Source organism: Syngnathus scovelli, unplaced genomic scaffold, assembly GCF_024217435.2.
Source record: "Syngnathus scovelli strain Florida unplaced genomic scaffold, RoL_Ssco_1.2 HiC_scaffold_29, whole genome shotgun sequence".
NCBI classification, from domain to species: domain Eukaryota; kingdom Metazoa; phylum Chordata; class Actinopteri; order Syngnathiformes; family Syngnathidae; genus Syngnathus; species Syngnathus scovelli.
In genome coordinates, this window is record NW_026061381.1 from 617348 (window position 1) to 627460 (window position 10113).

Below are 10113 nucleotides of genomic sequence, written 5' to 3' on the forward strand. Positions count from 1 at the left end.
ATGTTTTAAAGAAGGGTTCGTCTGGGAGTTGAACCCAGGACCTCCCACACCCAAAGCGAGAATCATACCCTTAGACCAACGAACAAGAATGAGGGCTTGCGGACCATGTTACATTCCGTGTAACGTTGGCCTGTCAAACGCTCCACATAATGATAGACAACAGTGTTTGCAAGAGGAGCTTGTCCGGGAGCTAAACCCAGGCAATCATGCACCCAAAGCAAGAATCATGCAAGAATCATTCCCCTGTACCAATGAGCCCCATAGTCGACCAGCTGACCCCGTTACATTCCGATTGGTAGCCCATGTGACATGGACCTGAAGACTGAATGTCAGTGATTAATGGAATAAATGGAATCTGGTTGGCCTAATGCTCCTAATTCCCTAACTTCAAGCCCTAACGCTAACTCTAAAACCCTAATAATAACCAAACCCTAATAATTAACCCCTAACCTGCTAACTCGCTAACGGTAACCCCCTCACATTTAACCCTAACCTTCAATGCTCCCCCTAAAGGTAGTGCCCTCTAAACTTGAAGGCAGGCATATATGAACCAGACCAGCAGATTGTCCCATTTCAGTACTGTTTTAGAAACCTTTACAGATGGTTAAAATCCACATAATAGGTATATGCGCATATGTTCCGTGAGCGTTCTCCTTTCTGTCCCCTCCCTTTCCTTTCTTCCGCCAAGCAGTGCATCTTGCCCCAACACAGGGCATGTTCCTCGTTAGTATCGTGAATAGTATCTCTGCTTGTTGCGTGAAAGACCGGGGTTCGCTTTTCAACCCAAGTGCGTTAACCTATGTTTGCAGCAGAGTTATTATATAGCTGCATTGGTTGTGCGTGCGTCTGAACTTGAGTGACCTGTGTCAAACGCACCTCTCGGATTAAGGTGCCCCCGGCTTCCCAGTAACGGGTTTGTTTTAGCCGGGTTCGGAGATTCGTCCGTAATCTAACCACCCGAGTTAAATTAACTCCTCCGGAATCAATCTAATTTCTGTACGACGCCAATCCCTCTCAAGTCACCCGAAGCGCGTGCCGAGTAACTCAATTCGAGGCAGGACTTCGAAGTGACCGCATCGTATTGATGGCTCCCCGCTAATGTTTGAAGTTCTTATTCGTTACGGATATTTTTTAGATGTCTTTGTTAAGACCTCAGGGATTCGTTTGTATAGCGCACCCAAGCACTAGTTTTGCCGAAGTAAATGTTAATATGGGTCCGTTCCACTTGGTCGCTCATGCAGCGAGCCGACCAACTTTTTTATTCGAAAGAGAATCGAATTAATAAAAGTGTGACAATAATAGCATTTAAGAAGAAAATTAATGCACCCTATATGATTAATTCTAACTTCGTATACGTAGATCTTGCACTTGACCGTCGGAGTTCTTCACCCCACTTAATTGCTTCGAAAAGAATAGCGACTTTCTTAAACCGAATAAAAATGTCGTGCTGTATTTAGATTTGCCCAATAATTAATTTGGAAGGCAAGTTTATTTTTTGATCGTGTCCTATTTAACTTTTGACGCGGCCCGACAAAAAGGGGAACTGGGCCGCGCCCGACGGACAATCGAAATACTTTTATCCTCCACCAACTTCACTGATTTATTTTAACCGTCATCGTTATTTTATTTAGAAGAAGTAAATTTCCAACAATTCACTTTTAACGAAATCCACTCTTCCCTTAAATATTTGCGAAAGTTATTTAATTCTCCAACTTCCTCGGAGTTACTTTTTCCGCGACCCGTCAAAAAGGGGAAGCGGGCCTGAGCCTTTCAAATAGTTAAATAACTTTCCGTGCTACACAAAACCAATAATCTGATTTAAACACTTCCTTTAATTTTATTCAGACGAAACAACTTTCGAACAGATCGAAATTCACTCGTGGCTCAGATAACTACGGAAGTTATTTAAGTCTCTAACTTGTTCGGAGTTCCTTTTTACGCGGCCCGTCTAAAAGGGGAAGCGGGCCTGAGCCTTCGGTTGCATATTTAGTACAAATCCGCGCACAACGAAGTAAGTAATATACAAAACACATTTATTGAAGAAACATGGAATAGAATTACAAATCTCAATTACTCCAGAAACTGAACAACTTCACTCACTGATACCCGTGTTAATAAAATCATTCAATCCCAGAACAATTCGATTGCAAAACACAGTTCATAAAAAAGGGAAGAGGTAAATACCAGTTGCGTGCTATTTTTGGTGGAAGCAAAGTCGAGTGATCAGTTCGATCTTGCTTCTAAAATCCAAATTAGAGAAACAGGCTGGCCACGAGGAAGCCGGCGGCCCGATGACTATTCCCCCCTCTCGCTAAAATACATAAAAACGGTCATCCTCACCAATTTCTCGTTTAAAGTTGTCCAGTCCAATTTTTAGGAGTAAATCCAAGTTAATTTCAGTCCAGTGATCCTGCGTCTCACACAAAGATCTTTGGGACTTTGGAAAAAATCTTGAAACTCCTCCGGGCCTCTTCACGTATCAGAGCTCTTTTGGGGGGAAAAAGCCCTGAAGCTGCTCCTGCAGGACCTTTTATAGACCTCTCCGTCCCCCCCCTCCCCTTTCTTTTCTCCGGTACTTTCCCTATAGGGTAAGACTGCCCAGTTTTCCCACGCCTATAGAAGGGACTGGCCAGCTTTCTCACGCCTATAGAGGGAACTGGCCAGTTTCCCACGCCCATAGAGGGAACTGGCCAGCCTCCCCACGCTTTGTTATCTGTGGCCTTCAGCCGCTGTTTCCGCCCTGACCACGCAGTACTTTCCACCAAATGCACAGCTAGTGGTAAAACCTTTCACTTCCCCTTTTCACCTTTGACCTACTTTCTTAAGCAATTTGTAATTGACAAATAATATTGCTTAAAGCGGTTACAGAATACATTTTTAGCCAAGCAAAGAAATAAAAATAAAAATCACATTTGTGCTTCCATGCGTGACTCACACTCTGACACCGTGTTCCTTTTTTATATCCATTTTAACCGGTTTAGCTTATTCCGGCCCCTCTATTGGTCTCCCGTTTTGGTCTGGCGCCATCTTTTGGACAAATTTGGAATTTCAGCTCTGCCAATTTATTCCTGTGAACAATCCATATTCTACCATTTGGACCATCTCTACCCCCATGTTACACGACACCTGTAAGTTTTTCAAATTGAACTGAAACTTTCATCTGTAGCCACCTTCTACTAAATCAGTGGTCCCCAACCTCTTTTGTGCCACGGACCGGTTACGTGTCAGAAATATTTTCGTGGACCGGCCTTTATATAAATAAATAACACATTTATACACCGTATGTTTCGGACTATAAGTCGAGGTTTTTTTTCATACTTTGGGGGGGCGACTTTTACTCAGGAGCGACTTATATGTGAATTTTTTCACAAATTTTTACTTTATCATTAACACTTTACTTATTTACTAGTATAGTTGATCACTTCACATGTTATTTTCACTTTTTAACCGCATGAGGGGGCACTATGGCTGTGGAATAATTGGAGCCTCACTGACAATGAGTTCCATTTACTGACTTCCGAAGTCGGGAGATTTAGTGATTTGGAGTTATACAGATTATTCGATAAACTTGTTATTTATTTTATAGTTATTTGATATGTAGTTTATTTAGAGTAGCAACGTGTATGTTGTTAGACTTCAGTAGTTTCCGATTTTTTAGGGAGGCCGTGAAGGCAGCAGGGCGTGGGGGGGGGGCGGAAAGAGCGATCCTGGGCGCTTGCGTGTGTTGGCTCACATGTTGAGCTCTTGATTTGTGAAATAAAGAGCCGGCCTGTTACCAAACCCACGTCTTGCCTGGTACTTCTGTAACGCTACAATATAGTTATATATGTAGATCTGTGGAATAATTGGAGCCGCCAACTGAAAATGAGGCTGACATCGGCGCCGCACGTAGGTCCGGAATCGACAGCTGTTTATTTTGGGGTTTTTTTTACACATAGGATGAATATTCCGGTGGATTTAATGATTTGGAGTGACACGGATGGTTTGTTAAAATTGATGTTTATATTACATTTATTTGATATATCTAGTCTGACGTCCGTGGCACACGTATTCTTTCCGGCGTCAATTTTTTTTTCTTTTTTTTTTTTTTCTCAAGTGACACGGAAGACGAAGATTCTGATGGATTTATTGATTTGGAGTGACATGCATGGTTCGATAAAATAGTTGTTTATATTTTTGTTATTTCATACATAGTTTATATATTGTTATATGGGCCTGTAGCAAAATTTGAACTGCAACGCGCCGCTGACATCGGACTTGTTGACTTGACTTAAATCACTGACATTCAGTCTTCAGGTCCATGTCACATGGGCTACCAATCGGAATATAACGGGGTCAGCTGGTCTAGTATGGGGCTCATTGGTGCAGGGGAATGATTCTTGCCTAGGGTTCTTTGATTACCCGGGTAAAACTCCCGGACGGGCTCTTCTTTGAAACACTGTTGTCTATCGTTGTGTGGAGTGTTTGACAGGCGTATGTTACACAGAATGTAACATGGTCTGCAAGCTTTCTTTGAGGCTCGTTGGTCTAGGGCATGGGTGTCAAACTCATTTTTGTCGCGGGCCACATTGTAGTCAAAGTTTCCCTCGACGGGCCATTATGACTGTCAACCCAAATAAATAAACGCCTCATATTATATACAGTATAAGCTACAAAACAAACTGACAAATAATTGCTTTTTCAAATCAGACTCGTGGAAACTTTTCACATATTTCAAAAATAATTTTAAGAAGATTCTTAAAAGTTCCGACAATTTGCAATGTTAGTATGACATAGATTTAATGCACAATTTGTCGTTGCGGGCCACAGAAAATGATACGGTGGGCCATAACTGGCCTCCGGGCCTCGAGTTTGACACCAGTGGTCTAGGGGTATGAATCTTGCTTTGGGTGTGAGAGGTCTGGGGTTTAACTCCCAGATGATCCCTTCGTTAAAACATTGCTGTTGATCAACTAGCCCCATTTCATCTGAGGTGCATGTCACATGGGCTGTCAATTGAAACGAAACGGGTTGTGTTCATTTACCTTGGGTCTCTTGAATCTGTTGTTTCGATTCTCTTCACTTGAATCTGCCGTCATGTGTCATCCATTGCCCCACTCACCCTACAAGACTGTATCGACTGTAAACTTGTGTGGAAAACTGTCATTGTCCAAAGGAAGGCTGTTTAGCAACAGTGACCAGCAGACAAATTCAACAAGGTCATTTGATTATACCATAACCCGGATTCGAATGGAGCATTAACCACTACACGATCATGGCCTGTATGCAGTAGCGTTAATAAGCTGCACATGTTGGCCATGATCGTATAGTGGTTAGTACTCTGCGTTGTGGCTGCAGCAACCCCGGTTCGAATCCGGGTCATGGCACACTTTTCACCAATTACTGTGTGGAATTTGTCCCTTTCTTACTATTGCTAAACAGCCATCTTTTGGACAATGACGATTTTCCACACGTTTGCGGTCTTAAATTGTAGGGCGAGTGGCGCAATGGATAAAGCATCATGGCGTATTCAAATAATGTAATGCAACCCCAGTTTGAATCTGGTTAATAGCCGAATGAACTTGTTGCAGTTATTTTTTATTCACCCTCAACAGTCTTACGTTGGACCATGACAAATTTACATACACGCAAGCTTACAGAAAATGACAACTTCCCGTGGGGCTAGTGGCTCGTTCCTTGCTCTGAACGGACAGCCAAAACGATTCCTAACACTTACTAATCAAGTCCTAACCAATTCCTGTGTGTGTATGGGGGGGGGGGGTGGGGCAAAGGAACCAATCAGATGGCCCGAATCCATGCATGGCCGATGACGGCACAGTGATATTTGAGAATTGAAATGAAGTTTATAGGATTTGCAGACAGTGTACAATCATTATTTAAACAAAAGTAGGCAGGCGCATACATTTGGAAAGCCCAACAGAAAAATGACATCAATATTTAGTAGTTCCTCCTTTTGCAGAAATAACAGCCTCTGAACCAGTAGTTCTTAACCTGGATTCGGTCAAACTCTAGGGGTTCGGTGAGTCGGTCTCAGGGGTTTAGCAGAGCCTCCCTCCACTGCGGAGGTCCGAACACACCTGATTTATAAATTCGTGATAACGTATATCTGAACTGGTCTCGCAAAGGCAACAGCAGAAGTACTACTGATTTGCTGGTATGTCATTTGTCGTGAATTCATGCATTGTGTTGGTTTTATTCTTTCAACAAGGTGGTGTCCATGCACTTCTGCATAAGTTCCGCTCTAGTCTTCTGGCCCAACTCTTTCGTACATATGATGACCATGGAAAGTTATTTGCGAATGATCAATCTTTGCCTTTCATGTTCATCGGGACTACCCTTTTAATACCCTTGTAATACACTTACACTGTGTATTTGGATAGAGACTGCTGAAAGGGGACACATATATGCCTCGTGAACTACATGCATTACTGCGGGTGAAGAAGAGTGAACAAATAAGTCAGCAGACAAGCTTGCCGATTTATTAGTGCCCAGAAGAGCAGCACTCTGTTCCGTACTGTAACCTGCTAGGTTTGTTCCCGGTTCTTTATCTTTAATGCTCGATATGCTAACAGCAATTACCAAGAGGCAGCCTTCACAGTTTAACTCTTTAATGTATGCCAGAATGATCGATGCACAGCTGTGGAGCCCTTTCTGCCAGATGCGAAAGAAGGTCCCTCTCTCAGCGCCAAGGTTCCTGCTCTTATACTACTCTGGGCCGCCTTCCTGCAAGGAGGCGACTCTGCCTAATCTGTATGATAACGTGTGACCTTGTCGTCTTAACTGAGAGCGAATTCTACATATGTGCAAAGGGTGTCATAGAGAAGAGAAAGCTAATAAAGCAAGAGAAGGGTTGCAGCAATATAACGGCATAGCTCAAGCTACCCAGCTAAACACATGTGCCAAAGAGGCCTATTCTAACAAACCGTTGGTGAGAATGGCTAGAGATAGACTCTTATTGTTCCTCCCCACGGAAATCTTTAGTAAAAGGCGAACAATTTATTCGATCTGAAGAGAAAAAAGAATGAGCTGATAATCTGGGTGAAAACGGGCCACCCCACTGCTGGTCTCACCAAATTCACAGGCGGTCTCACACTCAAATTGCAGCAACCATTCCTTCTAATACAAACAATAGACGTTCATAGATTTACTATACTTAGAAGGCCTCAACCTAAATAGAAGGTTTAAACGAACGAGTATTTTGTGTTCATTAATGTCTTTTTTACTTAAAACATTGTTGGCGCACAGGATTGTAGGTACCTGATCGAACACATTCTTTCAAACAGCGATTGGGCGTCTATTTTGAGTATTGAAGGTAAAAACAGTTGTATGTCTTGGTACGTGTACTTTTGATATCAGAGAATGGGAAATGATCCCATCTCTGTGTTTTATTTGAAAACATGTGATTTCATAACGACACAAATCGGGAAAGAAAATACGATCGTAATTTCTCAAATGATTTCTCAAATTTCAGAAGTGCTCTATATCTCTCGTGTCGCAAATAATTGAGGCTTTTGTTGTTGCAGCGGAGGTGAATTTGGAGTGTAATTCACCTCCACTGCGACGGTGGCGTTCGAGATTTGACATTTGAATATAAATCTGTCCGTTACATTCCGATTGGTAGCGAATATGACATGGACCTGAGGACTGCATTTTAGTGATGAACGAATTCTGATTAATATCATAGCCGGTTTGGGCGTGCCCTTTCAGGGTCATATTTTGTTTCTACCGCTGCCTCGTGGCAGCCAGGCCTAAAAAAAGATGGGAACACCTGAGGGAGGGAGTTTCACCAAGATGAATTTGGAAGAACTTTATGAAATAAAGTTGATGTTAAAACATAGGTGGACGTAATGTCTGGAAGCCTGCGTTCAACAGAAGGCTGTTTGGCAACAGTGAACAACGGACAAATTCAGCAAGGTAATTTACTGACGCCATGACCCAGATTCGTTCCGGTGATGCTACGGCCACAACACTATACGATCATGACCAATATGCAATCGCATACAATAAGTTTAGGGTCTTTTCTTTAGGATCTTCAGCCAAGACACCCATGAAAGAATGTTGATGTTAAAATGTCGGTGGAACTATCCAACTGTGCAGATCCGATGATCCCAAAGATTTGGGGTGAGACAACATTGAAAAAACGTTTTGCTTTGTTTACAGTGTCACTTATTTTGTGGCTTACCTTTTCTTCGTTACACATCTAAAGTATCGTATCATTTTACCTTGCGGCTTATACTACACCGTACATACCATATCACGTCGCCTATTCAACTCATGCATGAGATGCGATGGCTGAAATATTTAGGCGATGGGTTGCTACTCCATTGTGCTCTCCACTCATCATTTCATATCACATCCTCGTCGGTTTCATTCACATCCAAAGTATCTTGGCACAACATACGTAACATGACTTATCAACACAAGACGAGGTGGCCGAGAGGTTAAGGCGATGGATTGCTAATCCGTTGTGCTCTGCACGCATGGGTTCAAATCCCATCCTCGTCGAAGGCTTGCTTTGAGAGAATATTTGCCACAAACTAAACAGGAAAGAGGGTTCTTACCTGTGTATGTGTTTTGAACTGTCGCTTCTCTGAGAATCTTTGACCACAAACTGAGCAGGCAAAAGGTTTTTCTCACCAGCCGTATTCACTATGCGCTGCAGGGCCTTCAAGTTCTGTTCAGTGCAGTTACCACCCCAGACAGCGATGCAACTGGTGAGGACGCTCTCAATGGTGCCATGGTAGAATGTAGACAGGACTGCCTGAGGAGCACATGCACGCCTGAGCTTCCGCAGGAAGTACAGGCGGCGCTGAGCTTTCTTTGCCAGTGACGAGGTGTTTGCGGACCAGGAGAGGTCCTCACTGATGTGCACCCCCAGGAACTTGGTGCAGCTCACCCTCTCCACCACAGCACCGTCGATGATCAGCGGCAGGTGTGTTGTGTGACCCTTCCGGAAGTCAACAATGATTTCCTTGGTCTTATTGACGTTCAGCAGGAGGTTGTTGTCCCTGCACCACGTGGTCAACTTCCGACCTGTACCGAGTCTCGTCGCCTTTCGTGATGAGACCCACCAGAGTCGTGTCGTCAGCAAACTTCACTATGTGGTTGTCGCTGTAGGTCGCAGTGCAGTCATGCGTCAGCAGGGTGAAGAGCAATGGACTGAGCACGCAGCCCTGGGGGGCCCCCGTGCTCAGCGTGATGCTGGCGGAGATTTTGTCGCCAACACGCACCACCTGAGGCCTCTGACAGAGGAAGTCCAGTATCCAGTTGCAGTCGCTGCGGCACAATGGTGTTGAAGGCAGAGCTGAAGTCCACAAACAGCAACCTCACATATGAGTCCTTTCTCATATGACAGGCCAATGTTACACAGAATGTACCATGGTCTGCAAGCTTTCTTTGAGGCTCGTTGGTCTAGGGCAGGGGTGTCAAACTCATTTTTGTCGCGGGCCACATTGTAGTCAAAGTTTCCCTCGATGGGCCATTCTGACTGTCAACCCAAATAAATAAACGCCTCATATTATATACAGTATAAGCTACAAAACAAACTGACAAATAATTGCTTTTTCAAATCAGACTCGTGGAAACTTTTCACATATTTCAAAAATAATTTTAAGAAGATTCTTAAAAGTTCCGACAATTTGCAATGTTAGTATGACATAGATTTAATGCACAATTTGTCGTTGCGGGCCACAGAAAATGATACGGTGGGCCATAACTGGCCCCCGGGCCTCGAGTTTGACACCAGTGGTCTAGGGGTATGAATCTTGCTTTGGGTGTGAGAGGTCTGGGGTTTAACTCCCAGATGATCCCTTTGTTAAAACATTGCTGTTGATCAACTAGCCCCATTTCATCTGAGGTGCATGTCACATGGGCTGTCAATTGAAACGAAACGGGTTGTGTTCATTTACCTTGGGTCTCTTGAATCTGTTGTTTCGATTCTCATCACTTGAATCTGCCGTCATGTGTTATCCATTGCGCCACTCACCCTACAAGACTGTATCGACTGTAAACTTGTGTGGAAAACTGTCATTGTCCAAAGGAAGGCTGCTTAGCAACAGTGACCAGCAGACAAATTCATCAAAGTAATTTGATTATACCATAACCCGGATTCGA

The 10113-nt window shown here is 43.5% G+C and overlaps 2 non-coding genes across 2 annotated transcripts; one reads left to right on the forward strand and one right to left on the reverse strand.

The window, feature by feature from the left end:
- Positions 1-6913: 6913 nt before the first annotated feature.
- On the reverse strand, positions 6914-7025 carry LOC125993462 (U5 spliceosomal RNA). The gene has a single exon (XR_007490240.1). It is a non-coding gene; the product is annotated as a U5 spliceosomal RNA (small nuclear RNA).
- A 1398-nt stretch (positions 7026-8423) lies between these two features.
- trnas-gcu (transfer RNA serine (anticodon GCU)) lies at positions 8424-8505 on the forward strand. Its single transcript has one exon. It is a non-coding gene; the product is annotated as a tRNA-Ser (tRNA).
- The last annotated feature ends 1608 nt before the right edge of the window (positions 8506-10113 follow it).